The 17,828-nt window shown below is 41.4% G+C and overlaps 1 protein-coding gene across 7 annotated transcripts in view; it reads right to left on the bottom strand.

The window, feature by feature from the left end:
* SHROOM3 (shroom family member 3) overlaps positions 1–17,828 on the bottom strand; it is a 432,673-nt gene that overhangs the window by 184,033 nt on the left and 230,812 nt on the right. The gene's annotated exons all lie outside the window — the stretch shown is intronic.

Raw genomic sequence — 17,828 nt, 5'->3', positions numbered from 1 at the left:
TCTCATGGTGATGGGGACGCTTCAAGTTAAAATATACCATCGGATTGGAGAAAACTCCGATCCGATGGTATATTAATAGGGACTCCTGACTTTACATTGAAAGTCAATGGGGGACGGATCCGTCCCCATTGACTTACATTGTAAGTCAGGACGGATCCGTTCTGCAAGCAGCGTTTTGGTGTCCGCCTCCAGAGTGGAATGGAGGCGGAACGGAGCCAAACTGATGCATTCTGAATGGATCCGCATCCATTTAGAATGCATTGGGGCTAAACTGATCCATTTGGGGCCGCTTGTGAGAGCCTTGAAATGAATCTCACAGGCGGACCCTAAAACGCCAGTGTGAAAGTAGCCTTAGACTGTTCCTGTCATTCATCAGTGCAGGACGCACTATGAACAGCACAGACAGTAACCTAGGCAGGTTATTATAGCTAAATGATAAAGTACATGAAATACATACTATATTGGTATTCAGGTTAAATTGCCATGTTGGCACTTTGCGATAGATAAGTGGGTTTTGGGTTGCAGTTTGGGCACTCGGTCTCTAAAAGGTTTGCCATCACTGCCCTAGCAAATAAGGACACTGTGCTCATGTCTAATGTCAGTGTCTGGAGCTGGTTTCATCTTTTCCTCTATGTCTGAAGTCTACATCAAATGTCAGGGAAGAATACAGATGAAATATCTGATGATCTGCTAATATTGTCAGAGGGAGCTGCAGAAGAGGTCTTTACATCTGTCTCCACAAGGCTCTTAAGGACATCCTAAATGGCTGTCCTTGTGACATCTATGTGTCCTAATAGGGCCAAATGTAATATTGAGACTTAAAAATACATAAAAAATACAATCATTTAAAAGCAATTAAAAATATATTTTCATTTCATATATATTTTCTGTAAACAAATATTACAAAACATAAAACAATCCAACCATGACCACTATTAACAGTGTTAGAAGGCACCGGAGGCAAGAAAATTCAAGGAACCTGCATGTTTGATTTAATCTCGAGTCTATTGGGTTATGTTATATAGTAAAATTAAAATGTTAGACCTCGTCAGATTGAGGTCCAGTTTGGTAGCTACAGTGCAGAGGTACTCTAGAACTGGTACCAAACCAACCTGTGCTGATAAATGGGATACAAATTACCAATTTTGCAATGGGCTCTGGATCTTCAAGTTATATCTCGAGAAGGGATTGAGGAATTTTTCTAGCATTAATAGAGTGTTTTTGATGGGTAAAATATGTCTAATGTAGTCAGCACACCTGTATCGAACAAAAATTAGATGTTCCAACAGATAAATTATCAATCACGCAAAAAATTAAGTTAAATATCTCAAGGCTAACGTGACAATTAAAAAAAGTCAGCACACCCTTTGCTTTTGATGTTTTTATCATCTAAAATGCAGTATATATCAAGAGTTCTACTACAAACACTTGAGTTCAAAGCAATAGCAGCTACCGAACTAAGAATACACAGTAAGAGTAGATATGCATCACAAAGTAAATATTCTTCTTAAAAAGCATTATTGGTGCTCTTCGTATTAGGTATGTGCATGTGAACCTATCTTTATGCAGAATGCTGTGCTTTCAACCATACTTTATAACCTATTTTTATGCAACTGACAAATGTGGACCCTACAATCCTACTACACCAATATTACGATACACCAATAATCACAAATCTTGCATGAATGAATTTCATGGACCAAAGAGGGTCAAAACCATAAAACTACTAAATTCATTCACAAAGTCATTTGCAATTACTTGGTTAAGGAGTATAGGCACCATTTTAAATGGACATTCTTTGTCAGATAAACCTATAGACGTAGCATGCCTGTCTTCTGCTTCCAACCTACTGGCTGACCACGCCGAGTATCAAAGGTAACATTAATGAATATCACCCTGCCTTACCCCTGGGACACAGTTCATCCCTGGGTCACATCAAGCAAAATGGTTTAGGTGGTCACATTTCAGTCTTTATTAGAAAGGAGTGAAACAACACATAAAGTCATTTGGTACAATTAGTGGCTACTGCAGCACAAAGACATACAAGTGACATGGTGCATGCCCTGAACTACATCTCACCCTAGCAAAAAGGTGGTGACCCCACAGACTGTAGACTGGGGTCAATGGCAGGCCAACTGGGGGAAAAGTCCAGATTAGTGTGATGCAGGAGTCACAACCTTCTAAACGGTGGCAAAATGTTGCAATGTACTTTACACTAATATATTAAATTCAGCCAATGTCTCAATACACATTGTCACCTGGTCTATACGTATAATTCTACACAAGTGATTGAAATAAATACACTTGCACTACCCTACAGTAGGAAACTTGGTTGATGATTTTCGGTTACTCATGTTGAGTGCAGGGAGATGATAGATAGATTTGCAATGTTAATGTCTTTGGTTTAGCAGATGTGACATATCGTCATAATGTGCCTTTATCTCCACTGTATATCTTCCTTATAGGGTAACACATCTTTCTGCTTGAAAGGTATCAAGGTATAATGCAGGTGTCCTAAGGCGAGCTCAGGGAAGACAGGACCCTCCCATAGAGCAGAAAGGCAACAGCTCGCTTGATCTTGATTTTCAGTATGAATACAGACCGTGAAAGCGGGGCCTCACGATCCTTCTGACTTTTTGGGTTTTTCAGCAAAAGTTTTCACAGGGATAACTGTGGTGACCGATTGAACAATTGCTTGGCCAGCTATTTCTTCCAACTGGTTCCCTCATACATGTCTAATTTGGCCGAGTGTGTGTTGTCAATGGGCAGAGAGAAGTAGGAGGCTGCCAGACACTTCTGGTGGCAGTGGCTTACTCCTAGAAGAACAGAAGGATCCAGTGAAATATTCACTTCACCCAAGAGATATTGGGGGAGAGTTGGGAGCTCCTCATACACATTAGGCTGTCAGCTGAAACTCATCTAAAGGTTTCCACACACCTTCATAGCATTTGGCAAAAAGCCATTTTTCCTGACTCCCCAATTGACATTAAAGCAGACTATTTCCAATGGGGAAATGGGAATAAGCCGCTGCCAGACATGGTCTGTCTAGCAGTGACTTATCTCCTAAGGACTGGCAAGTTAAAAGTCCAACATTTCTAGTCTCCATAGAAATGAAATGTTCCGCTGATTCTGTCTAAATGCCCCTTTGATTCTGCTTGGGGTTAGCAGTGTATGGACCATAAACATCCTGTCAGTCAATATTATGATCAGCTCTCCCCAAAAAGACCAGTCAGGACCCAAGGGGTAAAGATCTCAGACAAGCACCACTAGCAGCCAGACTCTGCCACTATGAAGTCTCAGGCATTTAGCAAAATGGTAGTAACCCTTTAATGCCTAAATTGGGCCTCATTCACATGTTGTATAACATAGTAACATAGTTTATAAATCTGAAAAAAGACATCTGTCCATTAAGTTCAGCCTGTTATCCTGCAAGTTGATCCAGAGGAAGGCAAAAAATCCCTGTGAGGTAGAAGCCAATTTTCCTCACTTTCCCGCCTCCCATCAGGCAATCAGAATAACTGTGATTTTTAACATGTTCTGTGGATACAATTAATAGCCAATGGCTGGTCATAGTTATTTTGCTTATTTTTTGTTCCATTCTCTCACCTGGCTAGGATACATAGCCCACGTCCTCAGGTAGATAGGTAGTTTACAATTCCTTATCACCTCCTTAAACAATGTCCTTTTATTTTCACTAGTTCCTTGTCCTTGTCAAATAATATCTCTAGTGCTTAAAGGTCCCGGCAATTTATTTCTTTAGCTGGAGGCAAATAATTTGACAGAAGCATGAGGTTCTCAGGAAGCTGATAGTGGTCTAAATTACTTGGTAAATGTGATATCTAGGGATAGCTAGTGACGATAACAACGACTTCATTATTGTGTGGGAACTAGACAGTAGGATCACTAGGCTCAGTCAAATGGGTTTCTATTTTGGACAAACATTCTTATAATTCCAAATGCTTTTCTTCTACCATTGTGATCTTTGTGGAATTTTCTCACCATTTACAGATGAGATTGAGTTTTGAGACCCAGTCTACCTACTCAGTTTGGAGTACCTCTTTCATATCGGAATATCCTATATTTAGAGTAATAGCCACTGCACCGTGTACAAGATTCAGTTTCAAGCAGTTATGAAATAACCATAACTCAAAGAATATACATCCCATATGCATGGAACCATCAAACAATATTGCTTTCAAGGGTAGGGCAACTACAATATTTCTCTGTGAGGAAATTAGATGCAGATGTTTGTAATTCCAAAACTTCTGACCATGTCCCTATTCTTGTGATTGGTACTTATGGATATATAACTTGGCTGTGAGGACCAGATCTGGCACACAGCATCCGCAAACAGTCAATCGGCAGGTGCCACCTCTCTACTGTCTGTTCTTGTGATTCTGCAACCCTTTCCCTGATTAGGTCCCATAAACACTGTACTGTGTAATTTTACCCTGAACACTGCGCAGTAGAAATTGCTCTGGAGCCTTGGCTTTTGAGCTATGGAAAAAAGTTACATTTAGAAATCGTACAAGCTACTCAGAAAAGCTTATCAGTAAGACCTGTGCTCATACATTACACACCTTTGTACTTTATTTCTACTGAGTTCTATAATCGATTTGAATTCTTTAGGTTTGTTTAAGCAGATTGCCTTAATACACAGGCATAGGGCCTAGCTATAGTTGTTGCAGAGGTATCATACATACCAGTGATCTGGCCCCAAGGGCCCTCTTTAACATAAGAAGACCACAGTATTAAAAATGTTAAGTGGGAGGCCTGTTACAGATCCCGTTACAGGTCCAAGAGCATTAGCTTACTTTTCTTCTAGCACTAATAAGTGTCTTAAAGAGGACCTGTGACCTCACCTGACATGTCTGCACTAGGGTACTTTCACACTAGCGGCAAGGAACTCCGGCAGCCTGTCGGATCCGTGCTGCCGCTAGTGGACACGTGCCCCCGGACTACCGCTCCGGCCTCATTGACATGTCGTACTTTTATTCTGGCCGCCTCTCGGCATGTTTGCCGTGCTGCCGCCGGAACTCCGGCCCACCCCCATTATAGTCAATGCGGCCGGAGCGGTGTCCACTAGCGGCAGCACGGATCCGACAGGTTGCCGGAGTTCCTTGCCGCTAGTGTGAAAGTACCTCTTTAACCACCTCCGGACCGCCTAACGCAGGATCGCGTTCCGGAGGTGGCAGCGCTGCGCACAGTCACGCATATACGCGTCATCTCGCGATGGCCGAGATTTCCTGTGAACGCGCGCACACAGGCGCGCGCGCTCACAGGAACGGACGGTAAGAGAGTTGATCTCCAGCCTGCCAGCGGCGATCGTTCGCTGGCAGGCTGGAGATGTGTTTTTTTTAACCCCTAACAGGTATATTAGACGCTGTTTTGATAACAGCGTCTAATATACCTGCTACCTGGTCCTCTGGTGGTCCCCTTTGTTTGGATCGACCACCAGAGGACACAGGTAGCTCAGTAAAGTAGCACCAAGCACCACTACACTACACTACACCCCCCCCCGTCACTTATTAACCCCTTATTAGCCCCTGATCACCCCTGATCACCCCCCTGTCATTGATTACCCCCCTGTCATTGATCACCCCCCTGTAAAGCTCCATTCAGATGTCCGCATGATTTTTACGGATCCACTGATAGATGGATCGGATCCGCAAAACGCATCCGGACGTCTGAATGAAGCCTTACAGGGGCGTGATCAATGACTGTGGTGATCACCCCATATAGACTCCCTGATCACCCCCCTGTCATTGATTACCCCCCTGTCATTGATTACCCCCCTGTAAAGCTCCATTCAGACGTCCGCATGATTTTTACAGATCCACTGATAGATGGATCGGATCCGCAAAACGCATCCGGACGTCTGAATGAAGCCTTACAGGGGCATGATCAATGACTGTGGTGATCACCCCATATAGACTCCCTGATCACCCCCCTGTAAAGCTCCATTCAGATGTCCGCATGATTTTTACGGATGCACTGATAGATGGATCCGATCCGCAAAACGCATCCGGACGTCTGAATGAAGCCTTACAGGGGCATGATCAATGACTGTGGTGATCACCCCATATAGACTCCCTGATCACCCCCCTGTAAAGCTCCATTCAGATGTCCGCATGATTTTTACGGATGCACTGATAGATGGATCCGATCCGCAAAACGCATCCGGACGTCTGAATGAAGCCTTACAGGGGCATGATCAATGACTGTGGTGATCACCCCCCCTGTCATTGATTACCCCCCTGTAAAGCTCCATTCAGATGTCCGCATGATTTTTACGGATGCACTGATAGATGGATCCGATCCGCAAAACGCATCCGGACGTCTGAATAAAGCCTTACAGGGGCATGATCAATGACTGTGGTGATCACCCCCCTGTCATTGATTACCCCCCTGTAAAGCTCCATTCAGATGTCCGCATGATTTTTACGGATGCACTGATAGATGGATCCGATCCGCAAAACGCATCCGGACGTCTGAATGAAGCCTTACAGGGGCATGATCAATGACTGTGGTGATCACCCCCCTGTCATTGATCAACCCCCTGTAAAGCTCCATTCAGATGTCCGCATGATTTTTACGGATCCACTGATAGATGGATCGGATCCGCAAAACGCATCCGGACGTCTGAATGAAGCCTTACAGGGGCGTGATCAATGACTGTGGTGATCACCCCATATAGACTCCCTGATCACCCCCCTGTCATTGATTACCCCCCTGTAAAGCTCCATTCAGATGTCCGCATGATTTTTACGGATGCACTGATAGATGGATCGGATCCGCAAAACGCATCCGGACGTCTGAATGAAGCCTTACAGGGGCGTGATCAATGACTGTGGTGATCACCCCATATAGACTCCCTGATCACCCCCCTGTCATTGATTACCCCCCTGTCATTGATTACCCCCCTGTAAAGCTCCATTCAGACGTCCGCATGATTTTTACGGATCCACTGATAGATGGATCGGATCCGCAAAACGCATCCGGACGTCTGAATGAAGCCTTACAGGGGCGTGATCAATGACTGTGGTGATCACCCCATATAGACTCCCTGATCACCCCCCTGTCATTGATTACCCCCCTGTAAAGCTCCATTCAGATGTCCGCATGATTTTTACGGATGCACTGATAGATGGATCGGATCCGCAAAACGCATCCGGACGTCTGAATGAAGCCTTACAGGGGCGTGATCAATGACTGTGGTGATCACCTCATATAGACTCCCTGATCACCCCCCTGTCATTGATTACCCCCCTGTCATTGATTACCCCCCTGTAAAGCTCCATTCAGACGTCCGCATGATTTTTACGGATCCACTGATAGATGGATCGGATCCGCAAAACGCATACGGACGTCTGAATGAAGCCTTACACGGGCGTGATCAATGACTGTGGTTATCACCCCATATAGACTCCCTGATCACCCCCCTGTCATTGATCACCCCCCTGTCATTGATCACCCCCCTGTCATTGATCACCCCTCTGTAAGGCTCCATTCAGACATTTTTTTGGCCCAAGTTAGCGGAATTTTTTTTTTTTTTTCTTACAAAGTCTCATATTCCACTAACTTGTGTCAAAAAATAAAATCTCACATGAACTCCCCATACCCCTCACGGAAACCAAATGCGTAAAATTTTTTAGACATTTATATTCCAGACTTCTTCTCACGCTTTAGGGCCCCTAGAATGCCAGGGCAGTATAAATACCCCACATGTGACCCCATTTCGGAAAGAAGACACCCCCAGGTATTCCGTGAGGGGCATATTGAGTCCATGAAAGATTGAAATTTTTGTCCCAAGTTAGCGGAACGGGAGACTTTGTGAGAAAAAAATTAAAAATATCAATTTCCGCTAACTTGTGCCCAAAAAAAAAAATTTCTATGAACTCGCCATGCCCCTCATTGAATACCTTGGGGTGTCTTCTTTCCAAAATGGGGTCACATGTGGGGTATTTGTACTGCCCTGGCATTCTAGGGGCCCCAAAGCGTGAGAAGAAGTCTGGTATCCAAATGTCTAAAAATGCCCTCCTAAAAGGAATTTGGGCCCCTTTGCGCATCTAGGCTGCAAAAAAGTGTCACACATCTGGTATCGCCGTACTCAGGAGAAGGTGGGGAATGTGTTTTGGGGTGTCATTTTACATATACCCATGCTGGGTGAGAGAAATATCTTGGTCAAATGCCAACTTTGTATAAAAAAATGGGAAAAGTTGTCTTTTGCCAAGATATTTCTCTCACCCAGCAAGGGTATATGTAAAATGACACCCCAAAACACATTCCCCAACTTCTCCTGAATACGGCGATACCACATGTGTGACACTTTTTTGCAGCCTAGGTGGGCAAAGGGGCCCACATTCCAAAGAGCACCTTTAGGATTTCACAGGTCATTTACCTACTTACCACACATTAGGGCCCCTGGAAAATGCCAGGGCAGTATAACTACCCCACAAGTGACCCCATTTTGGAAAGAAGACACCCCAAGGTATTCCGTGAGGGGCATGGCGAGTTCCTAGAATTTTTTTTTTTTTGTCACAAGTTAGTGGAAAATGCTGATTTTTTTTTTTTTTTTTATACAAAGTCTCATATTCCACTAACTTGTGACAAAAAATAAAAACTTCCATGAACTCACTATGCCCATCAGCGAATACCTTGGGGTCTCTTCTTTCCAAAATGGGGTCACTTGTGGGGTAGTTATACTGCCCTGGCATTCTAGAGGCCCAAATGTGTGGTAAGGAGTTTGAAATCAAATTCTGTAAAAAATGACCTGTGAAATCCGAAAGGTGCTCTTTGGAATATGGGCCCCTTTGCCCACCTAGGCTGCAAAAAAGTGTCACACATCTGGTATTTCCGTACTCAGGATAAGGTGGGGAATGTGTTTTGGGGTGTCATTTTACATATACCCATGCTGGGTGAGAGAAATATCTTGGCAAAAGACAACTTTTCCCATTTTTTTATACAAAGTTGGCATTTGACCAAGATATTTATCTCACCCAGCATGGGTATATGTAAAAAGACACCCCAAAACACATTCCCCACCTTCTCCTGAGTACGGAGATACCAGATGTGTGACACTTTTTTGCAGCCTAGGTGGGCAAAGGGGCCCATATTCCAAAGAGCACCTTTCGGATTTCACAGGTCATTTTTTGCAGAATTTGATTTCAAACTCCTTACCACACATTTGGGCCCCTAAAATGCCAGGGCAGTATAACTACCCCACAAGTGACCCCATTTTGGAAAGAAGAGACCCCAAGGTATTTCGTGATGGGCATAGTGAGTTCATAGAAGTTTTTATTTTTTGTCACAAGTTAGTGGAATATGAGACTTTGTAAGAAAAAAAAAAAAAAAAAAATCATCATTTTCCGCTAACTTGTGACAAAAAATAAAAAGTTCTATGAACTCACTATGCCCATCAGCGAATACCTTAGGGTGTGTACTTTCCGAAATGGGGTCATTTGTGGGGTGTTTGTACTGTCTGGCCATTGTAGAACCTCAGGAAACATGACAGGTGCTCAGAAAGTCAGAGCTGCTTCAAAAAGCGGAAATTCACATTTTTGTACCATAGTTTGTAAACGCTATAACTTTTACCCAAACCATTTTTTTTTTACCCAAACATTTTTTTTTTTATCAAAGACATGTAGAACTATAAATTTAGAGCAAAATTTATATATGGATGTCGTTTTTTTTTGCAAAATTTTACAACTGAAAGTGAAAAATGTCATTTTTTTGCAAAAAAATCGTTAAATTTTGATTAATAACAAAAAAAGTAAAAATGTCAGCAGCAATGAAATACCACCAAATGAAAGCTCTATTAGTGAGAAGAAAAGGAGGTAAAATTCATTTGGGTGGTAAGTTGCATGACCGAGCAATAAACGGTGAAAGTAGTGTAGGTCAGAAGTGTAAAAAGTGGCCTGGTCTTTCAGGGTGTTTAAGCACTGGGGGCTGAGGTGGTTAAATGGAATGTGCTGTCTTTAGAATGTTTAATGCTAGAAATAATCATCTTCGTTATAAAAATAGGTACAATAGCAACAGTAATAGCTATATGATAGTTTTATTGATATAACATGTTGATTAAATACAGTGAGTTAATCAACAACTTGTATGTAGAATGGAGATTCATAATTATACTGTATATTATGCCAATTACTAATCCATTGCCTATGTCAACATGGACGAGCACTATGCTTGTTTAGTAACACTTGGAACTAGTACAGGAGTATTGTTACTGTATGCTGAACATGTACTGTTTCAAGTACCTGTATAGAGTCATTATTATTAAATTACCTTGTATTGGTTGCATAACCTGTCTTGGTATTAAACCACCGTGTGATCAGCTAAGGGTATGACTTCTCTAACTGCCTGGTGATCAATTAGAATCACCAGGGAAATCTTCATTTGGCTACTATTACATAGTGTCCATGTAAATGAAAGGGAGACTATGTAATTAATGTACGCACCAATGGGGTAATGTATCAAACTGGTGTAAAGTAGAACTGTCTTAGTTGCCCATAGAAACCAATCAGATTCCACCTTTCATTTTTGACAGTTCCTTTGGAAAATTAAAGGTGGAATCTGATTGGTTGCTATGGCCCCCCAAGTCTACCAGAGCAGTATAATAATACAGCATTTGAAAAGGGGTTGTACAGATAGAATAACAGGACTCCTATATTGGTCCGACTCCCAGCACCCCAACTGATCAGCTATTTGAAGAGGACACGCCACTGTGGTGAGCACTGCGACCATTCTGTGTGACCAATGAACGTGACTTCACTGGTCTGGGAAAAGACCGTAGCGATGCGGCCTCTTTAAACAGCTGAATGACAGGGGTGCGGGGGGTCTGACCCTGCAGGTCAGATACTGATGACCTTTCCTGAGGATAGGTCATCAATATATAAATCCCGAAAAAAAATATCGTTAAGACTGCTATTGCACGGACAGACGTGCCGCAGTAACCCACCTTGAATATTGCGAATTGCCGACTCGCACCTATTCCCTGCAACTGAAAAACAAGGCAGGGACAGATATGGCCCTTCAATTACTGTAGTGGTAACTGCCGGTCTGTGAAGAGAAACTTTAGGCATGTGCAACTTAGGTTGGATTTTGGCGTAAAACTCACCCATTCAAGTGAATGGATGCGGAAAAAAAAAAAACACCATCCATTAGCAATCCTTTTAAATAATTGGCCATTTTTTTCAGTCAGTACATGGGAGTACAAGTAGTTAGTTCTGTCCTTCTGAGAGACCCCTGACATATACAAAACCTGAAAGGGGGGGGGGGGGGGGGGGGGGAAGGCTATTTTGACATTTGCTTACCTTCCAATTTCTGTAAACTACTGGAGATCCTCTCCATAAAATTACTCAAAGTTATACATAAAGTAACAATTCTCATTTTTGTACAGTAAGTTACAGACAGTGCATGAAAACTTTTTGTTTCATCCTTGGCTGGTTGGAAAATTGATTGTGTTTGAAATGAATCTGGGTTGGTAATGCTATGATCATAGCTTGTAAGGGATTGACAGCAAGGACGGACTGGGAACTTAAAGTGGCCCCGGAAAAAAAAAACTAAAACACAAGTAGGTTGGGGCAACACAAATAAGTGGGGTCGGCATAGTGCAAAATACCGTCCCATCAGAACCATATACCACAGTGCAGCACAATATATTTCCTGAAAAGCTGACCTTCTGTGAAGGCCATCAATAGCTGCCATTTTCTGTCCTCCTCTAGTTGTCTCTGGCGAGGATATGGAGCAGAGGGCTTAGGAGGTGAGATGTGGGCCATAGCAGCTAAATTCAGGAGGGCATGTGCTGTAGCTGGCTAGGTACATGAGTACCTGATTCTCCCAACGTTAATTACTGATGAGAGCTCAATATGTGCCCGGACAGCGGCAGACAGAAGGGTTTAGGTGGCCCCCTAGGCATTGGTCCACTGGGAAATCTCCTGATTAACAGCCAAAAAGTAGATATTGGCTGGGAAAACAATAGGCAAGCAATTTCCTCCAAAATCTCAATGCAAAGCTACTTACCAGTGCTCTGATAATGACTGATTGGTCCAAGACATGACTGTCCTGCGTTAATTTATTGAATTAGCCAACAGTCTCAGAATCCATTAAAAATACTTTTTGTGATTTGCAACTTCAAAGCTTTCCCCTACCCAGCTTACTGTAGTATGATGTAGAAGAATATGAACACAACGCTTATCGCTGTGACCAAACAATGCAGTCTACATTTTTCATTAATAAAAGAAAAAATTATCTTGAGAGGCTGCTGCCACGAGATTGTATAGTTCACAAAAGATGTCAGCAAGGACGCCTGACCCTGCTTGGCTCTGAAGCTCTCCACTCAAGCATACCATTAACATTCTTCAAATGCCATGGACTACCCAGTTTCTAAGACAATTTTGTGAACATATTCTCCTTCTGATTCTGTCATCCAGGTGCCTTCCAATATAACAGGGCACTATTGTTTCATCTGATACACAGGGTAAATGCCTCCAATTTCAAGCACGAGTTGTTGGTGGTCTAAAAAGTGGTCTAAACTGCCCCAAATGCTATTTTACACATCAATAATTTTAAAGTGGCTACAGGTACAAAATAGTATGGCAAAAAATAAAATAAAAACGAAAACAAAAGTTTATAAAGTTCTTAAAAAATATGCTAGAATTGTCTGTGCATTAAAAATATTTTAGATGTTTTAAAGTAATGTACTATCTATATTTTTTTATTCATTGAAATCTCAATGCTGATACATATTCCTTTTATAAATCTGTTTGTATACGCTGATTGCATTTTCTGGATATTATTATGGGAGCTTCCATCTTGCCTGAACTGCTATTAACAGCATTTAGAGGTATGTTTTACAGCAGCCACATGGTCCATTGACACAATAGCCAGGAGATGTTCATTGACATCTACAGGAGAGTTTTCTAGCTATACTCTGTGACCTGGGCGGAGGTTATTGTGCAGGGAGGGGCAGTAAATAAGCTGTGACATCGCCTATTGTAAATGGCGTGATCCTGTTTTATCTGTCTGTAGGGGGGTTATCTTTCATTGTAAACCTTTCTGTGTTGATAATAAGATGACTATTGAAAAGTAAATTCTACAGAACAGGGAGAGGGAGAAATAACTAGTGACATGAAAAATTAAAAATATCACCATAAATTTTGGAAAAAAAAGATGTTTAACATAAAAACTTGATTTAATTAATAGGCAATTTCCTAATGACATGTATACTTGGAATTATGTGTGTTATTGTGAGCTCTTGTTTTTCACTATTTTACACAGTTAGAGGCTTTTTACTGGTATATACTGTATAATGAACACCTTGTTTTAACTAGAAAGTTATTCTAAGCCACATTAACTTTAGTCAATGAAATATATATGCATATCAATAGGACCAGACAATTCAGACTAATAGGGCATTTTGGATGATACATAGACATTTATATCATGCTATGACTCAATCAGGCCTATCAAGGCTCCAAAGGGCTGAACACACTTGCTTAAAAGTTAATGGCTGATGTGTCCTCCAAGATGACACTTGCATTATCAAGAAAGTCAATAAAAATAGGTGTTAGCGTTCTTAAAGTCATATTTTTATCATCATTTTATTAGGTAATGGTAACATTCATACTGTTAAACATTGACTTAAAAACACTACACATTGCATTTTCAGATATTCGTCAAAGTACTTATTTGACTGTGGGAAAATGTATCTAAAAAGTGTCATATTGTCAGCACCAAGTCTTTCTCTGTTATTACATACAATGCATTTGGAACGTCTTCAGACCCTTTTACTTTTTTTCACATTTTGTTATGTTGCAGCTTCGTGCTAAAATACAAAAAAAAAAAAATTTTACCCCATCATTCTGCACTCAATACCCAATATGAGAAAGTGAATACAGTATGTTAGAATCTTTGCTAATAATTGAAAAGCAGAAACTAAAATATTGCAATATCATAAGTATTCATACTCTTTACTAAAGTCTTACTTGAAGCACCTTTAACAACGATTACAGACTCCAGTCTTCTTGGGTATAATGCCACAAGGTTTGCACGCCTGGATTTGGGGATTTTCTGCCATTCTTCTATCCAGATCCTCTCAAGTTCTGTCACGTTGGATGGGGACTGTGAGTTGACAGCCATTTTCAGTTCTCTCCAGAGATGTTCGTTTGGGGTCAAGTCAGGGAACTGGCTGGGCAACTTAAAGGTTTTTGCTGAATTGTCCATAATCCACTCCTGTATTGTCTTGGCTGTGTACTTAGAGTCAATGTCTGGTTGAAAGGTGAACCTTCTGCCTAGCCTGAGCTCCAGAGCAGTCTGGATCAGGTTTTCATAAAAAATATCTCTGTACTTTGCTCCATTCAGCTTTCCCTGGACCCTAACCAGTCTCCCTGCCCAAGCTACTGAAAAACACCCCCACAGCATAATGCTGCCATCACAATACTTCACTGTAGGGATGGTACTGGGCAGGTAATGAGCAGGGTCTGGTTTCTTACAGACATAACGCTTAGAATTGAAGCCAAAATTTTCAACATTGGTTTGAACAGACCAGAGAATCTTGTTTCTCACAGTCTGGGAGTCCTTTAGGTAGTTTAAAAAAAAAAATATTAAACTACAGGTAGTCTTTCATGTGTCTTTTACTGAGGAGAGGGTTATTTTTGGCCACTCTGCCATAAAGCCAAGATTGATAGACTGGAAGTTTCTACCATCTGCGCACAGGATCTATGGAGCTCAACCAGAGTGATAGTGTTGAGCGAACAGTTCGAGCATAGTTCGGGTCCGTACCGAATTTTGGGGTGTTCGTGACACGGACCCGAACCCGAACTTTTTCGTAAAAGTTCGGGTTCGGGTTCGTCGTTCGGCATGTATTTTGGCGCATTTTGAAAGGCTGCAAAGCAGCCAATCAACATGCATCATACTACTTGCCCTAAGATGCCATCGCAGCCATGCCTACTATTGGCAAGGCTGTGATTGGCCAAGTGCAGCATGTGACTCAGCCTCTTATAAGCTTGTGCGCACGTCGGGACGTGCTCACTCCCGATGTGAATAGAACAGGGATAGACGCAGCTGATGCTAGGGCGAGAATAGGCAGGGATAATTGAATAACTGGAAGCAATTTCTCTCCTCCACCTGTGATTCATCTGAACAACTGCAGCTGAGCTGCTTTTTTGATAGGGATTGGCTATTTTTAGAGTGGCCAGAGTGATTTTTCCATCCACATGTACCTGGGCTGACCGCCGGCCGCCATTTTGCGACTTGTAGTGCTGCAGCAGAAGCTGCCACAGTGTGCATTCCAAAGCTCCAAACAAGTCAGACATCTACACCTGGGATTCAGACCAATAGCGATTTAGCAGCACAGTCCAAGGCTATTTTTTTTAAAGGTTGTGCAGACCATTTTGTGGCACATGTTACTGGGCTGATAGGCGGCGGCCATCTTGGGACTAGTGCTGCAGCACAATCTCTCCCAACGTCCATTAATCACTTGTAATAGTGGTCTGTGCCATAGAAATCCTACATCAGGGACTTGGGTGTGCTTGTGTCACCCCTACTAATACCAGTCCACCTGTAATCCATACAGTGAAAAGCCATAAAGTATTCCAGTGAGGGAATTTTTATTTTATTTAAAAAAGGCCAAGTTAGTTTATCTGGCGTTCAATATACTAGATACAGTTAGGCCTGCGTTTCATACATCTGGAATTAGCAAACTAATGTGCTGGGGTTGGGAAAACATATATGTACCCATACTAGAATCTGTCAAAGAAAGCGGTACTCACATATAACAGTCATTCCATCTGTAATCCATACAGTCAAAAGACTGAAAGTATTCCAGTGAGGGAATTTTTTTTATTTAAAAAAGGCCAAGTTAGTTTATCTGGCGTTCAATATACTAGATACAGTTAGGCCTGCGTTTCATACATCTGGAATTAGCAAACTAATGTGCTGGGGTTGGGAAAACATATATGTACCCATACTAGAATCTGTCAAAGAAAGCGGTACTCACATATAACAGTCATTCCATCTGTAATCCATACAGTCAAAAGACTGAAAGTATTCCAGTGAGGGGATTTTTTTTTTATTTAAAAAAGGCCAAGTTAGTTTATCTGGCGTTCAATATACTAGATACAGTTAGGCCTGCGTTTCATACATCTGGAATTAGCAAACTAATGTGCTGGGGTTGGGAAAACATATATGTACCCATACTAGAATCTGTCAAAGAAAGCGGTACTCACATATAACAGTCATTCCATCTGTAATCCATACAGTCAAAAGACTGAAAGTATTCCAGTGAGGGGATTTTTTTTATTTAAAAAAGGCCAAGTTAGTTTATCTGGCGTTCAATATACTAGATACAGTTAGGCCTGCGTTTCATACATCTGGAATTAGCAAACTAATGTGCTGGGGTTGGGAAAACATATATGTACCCATACTAGAATCTGTCAAAGAAAGCGGTACTCACATATAACAGTCATTCCATCTGTAATCCATACAGTCAAAAGACTGAAAGTATTCCAGTGAGGGAATTTTTTTTATTTAAAAAAGGCCAAGTTAGTTTATCTGGCGTTCAATATACTAGATACAGTTAGACCTGCGTTTCATACATCTGGAATTAGCAAACTAATGTGCTGGGGTTGGGAAAACATATATGTACCCATACTAGAATCTGTCAAAGAAAGCGGTACTCACATATAACAGTCATTCCATCTGTAATCCATACAGTCAAAAGACTGAAAGTATTCCAGTGAGGGAATTTTTTTTATTTAAAAAAGGCCAAGTTAGTTTATCTGGCGTTCAATATACTAGATACAGTTAGGCCTGCGTTTCATACATCTGGAATTAGCAAACTAATGTGCTGGGGTTGGGAAAACATATATGTACCCATACTAGAATCTGTCAAAGAAAGCGGTACTCACATATAACAGTCATTCCATCTGTAATCCATACAGTCAAAAGACTGAAAGTATTCCAGTGAGGGGATTTTTTTTTATTTAAAAAAGGCCAAGTTAGTTTATCTGGCGTTCAATATACTAGATACAGTTAGGCCTGCGTTTCATACATCTGGAATTAGCAAACTAATGTGCTGGGGTTGGGAAAACATATATGTACCCATACTAGAATCTGTCAAAGAAAGCGGTACTCACATATAACAGTCATTCCATCTGTAATCCATACAGTCAAAAGACTGAAAGTATTCCAGTGAGGGGATTTTTTTTATTTAAAAAAGGCCAAGTTAGTTTATCTGGCGTTCAATATACTAGATACAGTTAGGCCTGCGTTTCATACATCTGGAATTAGCAAACTAATGTGCTGGGGTTGGGAAAACATATATGTACCCATACTAGAATCTGTCAAAGAAAGCGGTACTCACATATAACAGTCATTCCATCTGTAATCCATACAGTCAAAAGACTGAAAGTATTCCAGTGAGGGGATTTTTTTTATTTAAAAAAGGCCAAGTTAGTTTATCTGGCGTTCAATATACTAGATACAGTTAGGCCTGCGTTTCATACATCTGGAATTAGCAAACTAATGTGCTGGGGTTGGGAAAACATATATGTACCCATACTAGAATCTGTCAAAGAAAGCGGTACTCACATATAACAGTCATTCCATCTGTAATTCATACAGTCAAAAGACTGAAAGTATTCCAGTGAGGGGATTTTTTTTATTTAAAAAAGGCCAAGTTAGTTTATCTGGCGTTCAATATACTAGATACAGTTAGGCCTGCGTTTCATACATCTGGAATTAGCAAACTAATGTGCTGGGGTTGGGAAAACATATATGTACCCATACTAGAATCTGTCAAAGAAAGCGGTACTCACATATAA

Source organism: Bufo bufo, chromosome 2, assembly GCF_905171765.1.
Source record: "Bufo bufo chromosome 2, aBufBuf1.1, whole genome shotgun sequence".
Classification (NCBI taxonomy): Eukaryota; Metazoa; Chordata; class Amphibia; order Anura; family Bufonidae; genus Bufo; species Bufo bufo.
The sequence above is the reverse complement of the archived record's forward strand: the minus strand, read 5'-3'. Positions and strand labels throughout refer to the sequence as shown.